Source organism: Chelonia mydas, chromosome 4 (genome assembly GCF_015237465.2).
Source record: "Chelonia mydas isolate rCheMyd1 chromosome 4, rCheMyd1.pri.v2, whole genome shotgun sequence".
NCBI lineage: Eukaryota > Metazoa > Chordata > Testudines > Cheloniidae > Chelonia > Chelonia mydas.
The window spans coordinates 70340067-70353514 of record NC_057852.1 but is presented as its reverse complement, the minus strand read 5'-3'; the positions used below and the strand labels follow the sequence as shown (position 1 = coordinate 70353514).

General features: G+C 46.9%; 1 protein-coding gene and 1 long non-coding RNA gene across 15 annotated transcripts in view; one reads left to right on the top strand and one right to left on the bottom strand.

Annotated features, from left to right (window-relative positions):
* Nucleotides 1-13448, bottom strand: part of CLCN3 (chloride voltage-gated channel 3) — a 130067-nt gene that overhangs the window by 67523 nt on the left and 49096 nt on the right. The window lies entirely within an intron of this gene.
* LOC122465700 lies at nt 5905-6742 on the top strand. Its single transcript, XR_006290716.1, has 2 exons — nt 5905-6107; nt 6686-6742. It is a non-coding gene; the product is annotated as an uncharacterized LOC122465700 (long non-coding RNA).

The window sequence follows — 13448 nt, the reverse complement described above, 5'->3', positions numbered from 1 at the left end:
CTCATGTGTCAACATCAGCGTGAGACTCAATCATCAAAGGCACAAAAAATTGAGATGGTGATGGTCCTGAGAAAGTGCGGAACATGTGATGTAAGCCCTGTCAATAGAGCCACATACCAGTGAAAGGAAATGGAGTCACAGAATCTATTAAGAATTACCTGTACAAAAAGAAACACACAGCTCAGCTTCCATTATCCAAACTTCAAACTCCCTATTAGACAAAACAAAATCATGTTTCGCTTACATCTGTTACATTGAAAATTCCCTGTTATCTGCAACTCTAATTATATGAAACTACTCTATAGCTACTCTGCCCCACCCTGATGACATGTAAATATACTCGGCTGAATTGCACAGTTTCACAATCCTCTTGCAACATGGATCTATTAGCCAAATCCATGCCAACCACTTCCAGTTGAACCAGTTTTCACATTCTTCCAGAGAAAAATCTTTTATATAAATAATTTCTTCATTAGCTGTCATGGGTCTGCACTCAGTTGTACAATTGCTGTCAGCAGTCCTGCCCTCATGCATTTTACAAATTAATCTCAGTAAAATTGTGTTAAAGTTCTCCAATGGATGTAAGGTGGGACAAACCAAAGGGAAACAGATCAAGGAAAAACTGTTAAACCTTTGGTGAAAAATCCATTTAGTCACCATTGCCTTGATCTGCTTTATTCACTGTTTTAAACTCATATCTGTTTTTATATATCTATGTGCAAACCATTAATTTTCTCTGCTTTCATTCGCTCATCTTAAACTATTACTTTAAACAACATGCCCCCCTAAAGTGCTTATGTCTTGTGAATCCACCACATAGTATTACCTGTCAATAAGAAGTGCCTCCACCACACTGCATGATCTGTTGTCTATGGAGATACACTTTAGACAACAGACAGGAGCTGAAGTAGCAGACTGATTTTTACATCGAACCAGTTGCCGGAGAAAACTGACTAGCACTTGCAAAGAGAAGAAAAGTAAAACACTGGACCTTGTAAAGCTGTAATTTTTTTTCCTGGACTTTTGTCTGTGGTTCTAGGTTCAAAGATGCAAGTTTGCCACAACCAAAGAGATGTCACACTACTAGTCTCTGCAACGTTAGAGATCATGTACTACAAGATAGTATATTCGGAGGGAGGAGGGAACCTTCACTAGTAAACATTCAATTTCCAGGAAAAATTTGTGAGGCATTCTACTGGCAAATGGAAGATTTACTTTTCAAAACACTATAACCAAAACAAACAGCGACTGGTGTGTTCTATATTCTTTATGCGGTTTAAAAATGAAAATAAGTCTTCAAAAGATCACTACCTCCTCCTCATGGAATTTTCTTTTGGAGACCTATATTCAGAACTGTTTCAACTTTCAGTAAGATCTGCACTACTATCCAGCTGGCTCAGAAACAGTTGGGTGTATTTTCATCAAATTTATTGGTTTAGTTGAAACTCTGTAAAGGGCCACCTGCTGAAAAAGCAAAAAATATAGCTACAAAAGAGTGCTAGGCCTAACTAGGTAGTGGACTCTGGAGGCAGATATATCCTGTTTACAGAATAACAAGTTTTTCATTCTGGACAATGTGTGCCTTTTTATGTTTGAGAAATAAATGTTTCTGAAATGAACTACGTAGTATAATTTTTTGTTTCATATCATAAAAGCTCATGGGTTATCTGGGGATGGGAGGTTCATGATGAGGAACAATCTTAGAAACCATGAACAGAAGAAGAAGACAAGCAATTTCTATTTAAAACACCTGCAATTCACTGATGCCCAATTGATTTAATCAAAGCAGGTATTTTCCACCTAATTTTCTATTCATAACAAAATTACATGTTCTGATGGGACTTTTAAGTCCAGCCATAGAGAAAAAGAGGCCTTCCAACTTTGCTGAGCAGACACCACAGCCCAGTAACTTTATTAATGTACATTTGGTACACAGTAGCTCATGCTCTAGACAGAAACCCCACTACAATTTTACCTGACTACTAATAAAACAATCACAAGGGGACAAACTTTCCTGTACTGTCATGTTGCAGAAGATCCTGTGCTCATACGCATATACTGTACACATACAGTGTATATAGCTCAAACTGTAGTATGTGATACTAGAAAATAAATGGGGATGATAGTCAGTTACTGACAACTTTAGTACTGTATTCCAAATATAGGCCTAGGAGTTCTAGTTCTAGTCCCAGACAATGTTCCCTCTAATTTTTGACAGGCCGGGTGCACAAAAAATTTCTTCTGTGCAAATTTTTGAAGCAGAGTTCAAATTTGTGCACAATGAGGCAAATGCACCCAAGCGAGTAAAATGTGAACAATGTCAAAAGTCGCCTTTAAATGATATTTCGGCTTGGCTCCGGTGTAGTATTTCATTTTTTGTGCGCGTGGTGTTTCGCCATGTGGGCGGGGTTTAGGATTTGTGTGGATGCACACACTCACACAGCTCAGAGGGAACAGTGGTCCCAGATGTAAATTCTGAGACTCAGTTTGAGTTTTTCTACTTTACAATAGTGGTGTGAGGCTTAGTTCATTAATGTTTGTAAAAGTCTGAGATCTTCAGAAGATGGTACAGAAATGAAAAGTGTATTATACACACAAAAATAACCTATTTATAGAATACAGAGAGTCTTAAAGTTATTTTATTGTTTGTATTCCAATAGTATCTAGAAGCCAGAATCAGGAATCAGATCCCCATTCTGCTAAGCAATGTGATATACACAGACCCCCATAAAAAGATGGCACAAACAGCCTATATAATTTAGTAAGAACTTGCAATCAGCAAATTGTTAAGTAAGGAAGCATACTGGAGATAAATACCAAACTTGGTTTCAAATGTTTCCAATATTTAATCTCATCTAATGTTTATTAACTTCTCTACTTCCTGGAAGCAGGACCTACTGCCCGCCCCGCTGACTTTCAATCCAATATCCACTTCAATCTCTTTGGTCACTCGATTACGGACCTAAAAGTGGCAATTCTTCAACAAAAAAACTTCAAAAACAGACTCCAAGGAGAGACTGCTGAATTGGAATTAATCTGCAAACAATTAATTTAGGCTTGAATAAAGACTGGGAGTGGATGTGTCATTACACAAAGTAAAACTATTTCCCCTTGTTTATTTCCCCTCCTACTGTTCTTGTAAAGTGCTGGAAATGGCCCACCTTGATTATCACTACAAAAGGTCCCCCCCACCCCCCGGTAATAGCTCACCTTAAGTGATCACTCTTGTTACAGTCTGTATGGTAACACCCATTGTTTCATGTTCTCTGTGTATATAAAATCTCCCCACTATATTTTCCACTGTATGCATCCGATGAAGTGAGCGTAGCTCACGAAAGCTTATGCTCTAATAAATTTGTTAGTTTCTAAGGTGCCACAAGTACTCCTTTTCTTTTTACTTACGCTAAGTATCAGAGGGGTAGCCCTGTTAGTCTGGATCTGTAAAAGCGACAAAGAGTCCTGTGGCACCTTATAGACTAACAGATGTATTGCAGCATAAGCTTTTGTAGGTGAATACCCACTTCGTCGGATGCATGTAGTGGAAATTTCCAGAGGCAGGTATAAATATGCAAGCAAGAATCAGGCTAGGGATAACGAGGTTAGTTCAGTCAGGGAGGATGAGGCCCTCTTCTAGCAGTTGAGGTGTGAACACCAAGGGAGGAGAAACTGATTTTGTAGTTGGCTAGCCATTCACAGTCTTTGTTTTATCCTGAGCTGATGGTGTCAAATTTGCAAATGAACTGAAGCTCAGCAGTTTCTCTTTGAAGTCTGGTCCTGAAGTTTTTTTGCTATAGGATGGATACCTTTAAATCTGCTATTGTGTGTATAGGAAGGTTGAAGTGTTCTCCTACAGGTTTTTGTATATTGCCATTCCTAATATCTGATTTGTGTCCATTTATCCTTTTACGTAGGGACTGTCCAGTTTGGCCGATGTACATAGCAGAGGGGCATTGCTGGCACATGATGGTGTAGATTACACTGGTGCACGTGCAGGTGAATGAACCGGTGATGGTGTGGCTGATCTGGTTAGGTCCTGTGATGGTGTCGCTGGTGTAGATATGTGGGCAGAGTTGGCATCAAGGTTTGTTGCATGGATTGGTTCCTAAGTTAGAGTTACTATGGTGCGGTGTGTAGTTGCTGGTGAGAATACTCTTCAGGTTGGCAGGTTGTCTGTGGGCGAGGACTGGCCTGCCTCCCAAGGCCTGTGAAAGTGAGGGATCGTTATCCAGGGTGGGTTGTAGATCACTGATGATGCGTTGGAGAGGTTTTAGCTGAGGACTCTATGTGATGGCCAGTGGAGTTCTGTTGGTTTCTTTCTTGGGCTCGTCTTGCAGCAGGAGGCTTCTGGGTACACGTCTGGCTCTGTTGATCTATTTCCTTATTTCCTCGTTGGGTACTGTAGTTTTGAGAATGCTGGGTGAAGATCTTGTAGGTGTTGGTCTCTGTCTGAGGGGTTGGAGCAAATGCGGTTGTACCTCAGCGCTTGGCTGTAGACAATGGATCGTGTGGTGTGTCCAGGATGAAAGCTGGAGGCATGAAGGTAGGCATAGCGGTTGGTGGGTTTTTGGTATAGCGTGGTGTTAACATGACCGTCACTTATTTGCACTGTGGTGTCTAGGAAGTGGACCTCCCGTGTAGATTGGTCCAGGCTGAGGTTGATGGTGGGGTGGAAGCTATTGAAATCATGGTGGAATTCTTCCAGGGTTTCCCTCCCATGGGTCCAGATGATGAAGATGTCATCAATGTAGCGTAGTTTATGCTAAACTGTCTGATCCACTTTGTATTTAGTTGTGGCATTCTGAGTACCTTTCCCAGACCTGAGGAAGAGCTCTGTGTAGCTTGAAAGCTTGTCTCTCTCATCAACAGAAGTAGGTCCAATAGAAGATACTACCTCACCCACCTTGTCTCTCTAATATCCTGAGACTGAAATGGCAACATACAACTATACTTCATACTGTTTATTAATACATCTGTGCAAAGTGTAATGTAGAAATGAGAATTTTGAAGCTCTGGTTACACTTCAGTTGAGACTGTGTAGGGTTGCAGAGTTCATATCCTACGCAGTCAATTCAGGAATGTACACAGTCTGATTTAGTTGGGGTTGGTCCTGCTTTGAGCAGGGGGTTGGACTAGACCTCCTAAGGTCTCTTCCAACCCTAATCTTCTATGCCCTGGTCTACACTAGGACTTTAGATCGAATTTAGCAGCGTTAAATCGATGTAAACCTGCACCCGTCCACACGATGAAGCCCTTTATTTCGACTTAAAGGGCTCTTAAAATCGATTTCCTTACTCCACCCCTGACAAGTGGATTAGCACTTAAATCGGCCTTGCCGGGTCGAATTTGGGGTACTGTGGACACAATTCGACGGTATTGGCCTCTGGGAGCTATCCCAGAGTGCTCCATTGTGATCGCTCTGGACAGCACTCTCAACTCAGATGCACTGGCCAGGTAGACAGGAAAAGAACCGCGAACTTTTGAATCTCATTTCCTGTTTGGCCAGTGTGGCAAGCTGCAGGTGACCATGCAGAGCTCATCAGCAGAGGTGACCATGATGGAGTCCCAGAATCGCAAAAGAGCTCCAGCATGGACTGAACGGGAGGTACGGGATCTGATCACTGTATGGGGAGAGGAATCAGGGCTATCAGAACTCCGTTCCAGTTTTCGAAATGCCAAAACCTTTGTCAAAATCTCCCAGGGCATGAAGGACAGAGGACATAACAGGGACCCGAAGCAGTGCCGCGTGAAACTTAAGGAGCTGAGGCAAGCCTACCAGAAAACCAGAGGGGCGAATGGCCGCTCCGGGTCAGAGCCCCAAACATGCCGCTTCTATGATGAGCTGCATGCCATTTTAGGGGGTTCAGCCACCACTACCCCAGCCGTGTTGTTTGACTCCTTCAATGGAGATGGAGGCAACACGGAAGCAGGTTTTGGGGACGAAGAAAATGATGATGATGATGAGGTTGTAGATAGCTCACAGCAAGCAAGCGGAGAAACCGCTTTTCCCTACAGCCAGGAACTGGTTCTCACCCTGGACTTGGAGCCAGTACCCCCCGAACCCACCCAAGGCTGCCTCCTGGACCCAGCAGGCGGAGAAGGGACCTCCGGTGAGTGTACCTTTTAAAATACTATACATGGTTTAAAAGCAAGCATGTGAAAGGATTACTTTGCCCTGGCATTCGCGGCTCTCCTGGATGTACTCCCAAAGCCTTTGCAAAAGGTTTCTGGGGAAGGCAGCCTTATTGCGTCCTTCACTTTACCACTCCAGGCCAGTAACACGTACTCGGGAATCGTTGTACAACAAAGCATTGCAGTGTATGTTTGCTGGCGTTCAAACAACATCCGTTCTTTATCTCTCTGTGTTATCCTCAGGAGAGTGAGATATCATTCATGGTCACCTGGTTGAAATAGGGTGCTTTTCTTCAGGGGACACTCAGAGGAGCCCGTTCCTGCTGGGCTGTTTGCCTGTGGCTGAACAGAAATGTTCCCCGCTGTTAGCCATGGGGAGGGGGGAGGGTTGAGGGGGTAGCCACGCGGTGGGGGGAAGCAAAATGCGACCTTGTAACGAAAGCACATGTGCTATGTATGTAATGTTAACAGCAAGGTTTACCCTGAAAGAGTGTAGCCACTATTTTATAAAATGTGTCTTTTTAAATACTGCTGTCCCTTTTTTTTTCTCCACTAGCTGCATGTGTTTCAGTGATCACGGGATCTTCTCCTTCCCAGAGGCTAGTGAAGATTAGAAAGAAAAAAAAAACGCACTCGTGATGAAATGTTCTCTGAGCTCATGCTGTCCTCCCACACTGACAGAGCACAGATGAATGCGTGGAAGCAAATAATGTCAGAGTGCAGGAAAGCACAAAATGACCGGGAGGAGAGATGGCAGGCTGAAGAGAGTAAATGGTGGGCTGAAGACAGGGCTGAAGCTCAAATGTGGAGGCAGCATGATGAGAGGAGGCAGGATTCAATGCTGAGGCTGCTGGAGGATCAAACTAATATGCTCCAACATATGGCTGAGCTGCAGGAAAGGCAGCACGAGCACAGACCGCTGCTACAGGCCCTGTGTAACCAACCGCCCTCCTCCCCAACTTCCATAGCCTCCACACCCAGACGCCCAAGAATGCAGTGGGGGGGCCACAGGCCAACCAGCCACTCCACCACAGAGGATTGCCCAAAAAAAAAGAAGGCTGGCATTCAATAAATTTTAAAGTTGTAAACTTTTAAAGTGCTGTGTGGCATTTTCCTTCCCTCCTCCACCACCCCTCCTGGGCTACCTTGGTAGTCATCCCCCTATTTGTGTGATGAATGAATAAAGAATGCATGAATGTGAAGCAACAATGACTTTATTGCCTCTGCAAGCAATGATCGAAGGGAGGAGGGGAGGATGGTTAGCTTACAGGGAAGTAGAGTGAACCAAGGGGCGGGGGGTCTCATCAAGGAGAAAGAAAGAGAACTTTCACACCGTAGCCTGGCCAGTCATGAAACTGGTTTTCAAAGCTTCTCTGATGCGTACCGCGCCCTCCTGTGCTCTTCTAACCGCCCTGGTGTCTGGCTGCGCGTAACCAGCAGCCAGGCGATTTGCCTCAACCTCCCACCCCGCCATAAACGTCTCCCCCTTACTCTCACAGATATTGTGGAGCACACAGCAAGCAGCAATAACAGTGGGAATATTGGTTCTGCTGAGGTCTAAGCGAGTCAGTAAACTGCGCCAGCGTGCCTTTAAACGTCCAAATGCACATTCTACCACCATTCTGCACTTGCTCAGCCTGTAGTTGAACAGCTCCTGACTACTGTCCAGGCTGTCTGTGTCCGGCTTCATGAGCCATGGCATTAAGGGGTAGGCTGCGTCCCCAAGGATACATATAGGCATTTCAACGTCCCCAACAGATATTTTCTGGTCTGGGAATAAAGTCCCTTCCTGCAGCTTTTGAAACAGACCAGAGTTCCTGAAGATGCCAGCGTCATGTACCTTTCCCGGCCATCCCACGTTGATGTTGGTGAAACGTCCCTTGTGATCCACCAGAGCTTGCAGCACTATTGAAAAGTACCCCTTGCGGTTTATGTACTCGCCGGCTTGGTGCTCCGGTGCCAAGATACGGATATGGGTTCCGTCTATGGCCCCACCACAGTTAGGGAATCCCATTGCAGCAAAGCCATCCACTATGACCTGCACATTTCCCAGGGTCACTACCCTTGATATCAGCAGATCTTTGATTGCGTGGGCTACTTACATAACAGCAGCCCCCACAGTAGATTTGCCCACTCCAAATTGATTCCCAACTGACCGGTAGCTGTCTGGCGTTGCAAGCTTCCACAGGGCTATCGCCACTCGCTTCTCAACTGTGAGGGCTGCTCTCATCTTGGTATTCATGCGCTTCAGGGCAGGGGAAAGCAAGTCACAAAGTTCCATGAAAGTGCCCTTACGCATGCGAAAGTTTCGCAGCCACTGGGAATCATCCCAGACCTGCAACACTATGCGGTCCCACCAGTCTGTGCATGTTTCCCGAGCCCAGAATCGGCGTTCCACAGCATGAACCTGCCCCATTAGCACCATGATGCATGCATTGGCAGGGCCCATGCTTTCAGAGAAATCTGTGTCCATGTCCTGATCACTCACGTGACCGCGCTGACGTCGCCTCCTCGCCCGGTATCGCTCTGCCAGGTTCTGGTGCTGCATATACTGCTGGATAATGCGTGTGGTGTTTAATGTGCTCCTAATTGCCAAAGTGAGCTGAGCGGCCTCCATGCTTGCCTTGGTATGGCGTCTGCACAGAAAAAAGGTGCAGAACGATTGTCTGCCGTTGCTCTGACGGAGGGAGGGGCGACTTACGACACCCTTACAGGGTTGGCTTCAGGGAGCTAAAATCAACAAAGGGGGTGGCTTTACATCAAGGAGTATTTCAGGCAGGACTTCACGGAGGGTTCCAATAAGAAATGGTGCACCTAAGTTATTGTTCTTATTGGAACAAGGAGGTTAGTCTGGCCTCTGATTGATACATGGCTAGATTTACCTCGCTGCACCTTCTCTGTGAGTGACTGCAGTGTGACCTAGAGGAATGAGTCCCCTAGACAGGGTGAGGGGGAGGCAAATGAGTACAAAACAAATCTGGTCTATTTCTTGTTTTGATCCACTCCATCTATCTTTTACATCTTTGGCTGGCAGCAGACGGTGCAGAAGGACTGCATGCCATCCACATCTCATGGCTGCTCGGCAGAAGATGGTACAATACGACTGCTAGCCATCCTCATCTCTTGCCTGCCTGGCAGAAGATGGTACAGTACAACTGCTAGCAATCCGTATTGCCTGCCTGCTCACCATAAGACGGTTCAATAGGACTGACTGCAGGACTAAAGAGAATGACCTGGTCAAGTCACTCCAAATTTAGTCCCTGCGCCCATGGCCGACGTGGCCAGGAGCACCTCGGACATGACGATGATGGCTACCGGTCGTATTGCACCGTCTGCTGCCACAAAGCAATGGGTTGTTGCTACTGTGTAGCAATGCAATACCGCGTCTGCCAGCACCCAGGAGACATAGGGTGATGGTTACCTGAGCGGGCTCCATGCTTGCCGTGGTATGGCGTCTGCACAGGTAACTCAGGAAAAAAAGGCGCGAAACGATTGTCTGTCCTTGCTTTCATGGAGGGAGGGAGGGAACGGGGGCCTGACGATATGTACCCAGAACCACCCGCGACAATGTTTTAGCCCCATCAGGCATTGGGATCTCAACCCAGAATTCCAATGGGCAGTGGAGACTGCGGGAACTGCTGGATAGCTACTCACAGTGCAACGCTCCGGAAGTCGACTCTAGCCTCGGTACTGTGGAAGCGCTCCACCGAGTTAATGCACTTAATGCACTTAGAGCATTTTCTGTGGGGACACACATACTCAAATATATAAAACCGATTTCTAAAAAACCGACTTCTATAAATTCGACCTAATTCCGTAGTGTAGACATACCCTATGATTCTATGTTTAGAGGGCAGAAGAAAAGGCAATTTATGACTGTACTAGGAAACTGATTGCTCAACTTCCACTTTCATTTAAGTTCAACCTACAAACCTAAACAATCTACAATCTCTTTTGTATGCAGTGTTGTATTATTACCTCACCCACCTTATCTCTCTACACTCTTTTTTTAGAATTTCTTAACTGTTGATGTAACCCATACCTGCTTGGTATGGTGCTCTATTCCCCTCTAGTGGCACCTAGACCATCTAGAAATTGATGAGTCTGCTATAACCTTTGCTAAGAGCCACATAGCTTTTAACTCATGCAGTAGAGGCTAATGCCAGGGGTGGCTGGTTTGTATAATTTTTGGTGGTGCCCAGAACAGGCCCAAGTCCTGCCCCCTCCCCCACCTGCCTTGTAAGCCAATACAGTAACTCCTCACTTAAAGTCATCCCGGTTAACATTATTTTGTTGTTGTGTTGTTGATCCATTAGAGCAGTGCCTCTCAAACTTTTTTTTCCCCACGGACCACTTGAAAATTGCTGAGGGTCTTCGCGAACCACTTAATGATCTTTCCAAATGTTGTTTGTACCATTAGCTAACTATTGTAAAGTGCTTTGGATAAAAGTGCTACATAAAAAAAAAACCTTAATAATAAACTTTTTTGTTCTACACATAAAAGCACACAACTCATATTTTAATATCAGTAGTCTTAACCTTTCTAATGCGATGGATGTGCCCTCTCCCCCACCGCAGCAGCCCCCAAGCTGGGGCTAGGAAGAAGTGGGGTTCTCTCCCTCTCTCCCCCACCGCAGCAGCCCCTGAGCTTGGGCTGGAAAGGAGTGGGGTCTCTCCCCTGTCACAGCAGCCACAGAGCTGAAGCTGGGAAGGAAGGGGGTCTCTCCCCAGCAGCCAGAGCCCTGGAGCCTCTTTCTCTGGCCGCTGTAGCCCTGCACGTCCCAAATGCCCACCACCTCCTCTTCTCAAACCACTGCCCCCTCCCACCTATCCCCTATTCCCCCCAAGGCCACCACCTCACCTTACATGTGCATCTTCTCCAGGCACCTAATTAGTGGAGCCACGCCTGCGCAACTCCACTAATTAGGTGGGTGGCCCTTTATTCTCCCATGTGCGGCCGCCCAGGAGTGCACCTTAGAAGTAACTATCCATGGGCCACCTGAATGGAGCTCCTGGACCACGGAACCCCTGAATTAGAGAACATGCTCATTTAAAGTTGTGCTATGCTCCCTTATAGTGTTGTTTGGCAGCCGCCTGCTTTCCTTGCAGAAAGAGCAGCCCATTGGAGCTAGTAGTGGGGGCTTGGAATCAGGGTGGGCCGACAGCCCCCCATCAGCTCCCCTAAGTTCCCTGTGCTGCTGCTGCCCAGCAGACTATCAATTGCTGGGCAGTTGAGGTGTCCCTTCCCCCTACTGCCACGTGCTGCTCCTGCTCTCTGCCTTGGAGCTGCTCCCGTGAACCTCCTGCTTGCTGTGCAGAGGAGACAGGGAAGAGGGGTGCTGATGTCAGGGTGTCCTCCTCCCCTGTTCCTGCACGCCCATCTTCACAGAGCACACAAAGACATGACAGGGCTCAGAATGGAGGGAGCTTGCTGGCAGCAACTGCTGTCTCAAAGTCTCTTTCTCTCACACACACACAGGGTGTGTGTGTGTCTGTCTCTCTCTGCCATGCTGTCTTCCCCTCCCCACCCCCCCATTCGTGCTGCCTTATAGAGTGTGAGGCTGCATTAACAACAGTGTGTTAACCCTTGAGGGCTCAGCCGAGTGCTAGTTCATCATTTAGCAGTAAGGCATTCCCTGAGAAATATCCCACCCTCTGACTACACTGCCTCAACCAAGCTTCACAATCATCATTGCTGTGTACAGTATTAAATTGTTTGTTTAAAACTTATACTCTGTGTGTGTGGGTGTGGTCTTTCATCTGGCAAAAAAAAAAATTCCCTGGAATTTAACTCCCCTCCCCCCTTGACATTAATTCTTATGGGGAAATTGGATTCGCTTAACACCATTTCACTTAAAATAGCATTTTTCAGGAATAGAACTACAACGTTAAGCGAGGAGTTACTGTATATTTTTTAAAATAATGTAAAAATGTGAGGGCTCTGGGGTGGGGCTGGTGATGAGGGGGTTGGGAGTATGAGGGGGCTCAGACAGAGGGCTGGGATGCAGGGGTGAGGGCTGTGGATGAGGGGTTTGGGGTGCAGACAGGCTGTCCTGGGACAAGGGCCAGAAAAGGAGGATTTGCCCCAGCCCTCTCCCTGCAGGCAGCAGCAAGCTCCGGGGGAGGGCCCCCCCTGCACCACACTCACCTTGCACCACTGTCACTGCATGTGCTCCTAAAGTTCCTCTCAGGTACAGGAAGCCCCCTCGCCTCCCCTGTGGTGGGTGCCATGGGCAGGAGGATGGGGGGGTTGCCATCACATGTGCGCCTCCTCCCCTGCTGCTGCCCCTCACTGTAGATGGGGCTGTCCCTTGCCCAGCATGGGGCCGGAGCAGTGACTATGGGCAGGGGGCCCCCTGTGCTTGTGGAGGGTCCTGCTGGAAAATGAAAGGGTCTGAGGGGGAAGGGCAGGCTCAGGGTCAGCCTGTCCTGGCAGTAGTGAATGGGGGGCACTAGGACCCTGCGGCAGCAGTTGATGCAGGGAGGCAGCATGTATCTGCTCTAGGGCCCAGGGGAGGTGCGCTAGGGCAGCAAGTGGGGGCTGGGGGACACTCGGGGGAGGTGCACAGGGGCAGCAGGCGGGGCTAGGGGAAGAGACCCAGCCCCAAACATTGGTGAAGCTGGGCCCCCGGGCCCTGAATATTGCTGAAGTCTGGGCACCAGGGGCCCATACAACTCGCAGCCCCTGGCTCATGCAGTTAGCTACAGAGGTCACAGGTTCAATCCTGCCCACTGATGACCAAGGTCTGTTGGTGTTACATTAACACCAACACAAAATGGAACTGAGGCTATGTCTACACAACAGCTATGTCAGTCAGGGGTGTGATCTCTGACAGACACAGCTGTCCCATCAGAAGCCCCTAGTGTAAACACAGGTTTCAGAGTAACAGCCATGTTAGTCTGTATTCGCAAAAAGAAAAGGAGTACTTGTGGCACCTTAGAGACTAACCAATTTATTTGAGCACAAGCTTTCGTGAGCTACAGCTCACTTCATCAGATGCATACTTAAAAGTAGTTTTCATACTGTTCATTTTCTTTTTTCAACACATGCTACAATGCAGGCGTCTCATGGGATATGAGTTTTATACCCTTTCCCAGACTCTGTGGAGTTGAAAGCCTCTCTCTCTTTCACCAACAGAAGCTGATCCAATTAAAGGTATTGTCTTGTCCCTCTCGTAAACACAGTTATACCAGTAAAAGTCTTCTTTTACCAGTACAGCTTTCTTCATTTAAAGATGGTTGAATGAGCTATATTGGTAAAAGCACAGCTTTGCTGTTATAAACTACATCCACACCAGGAGGGCTTTACTTGTATGGAA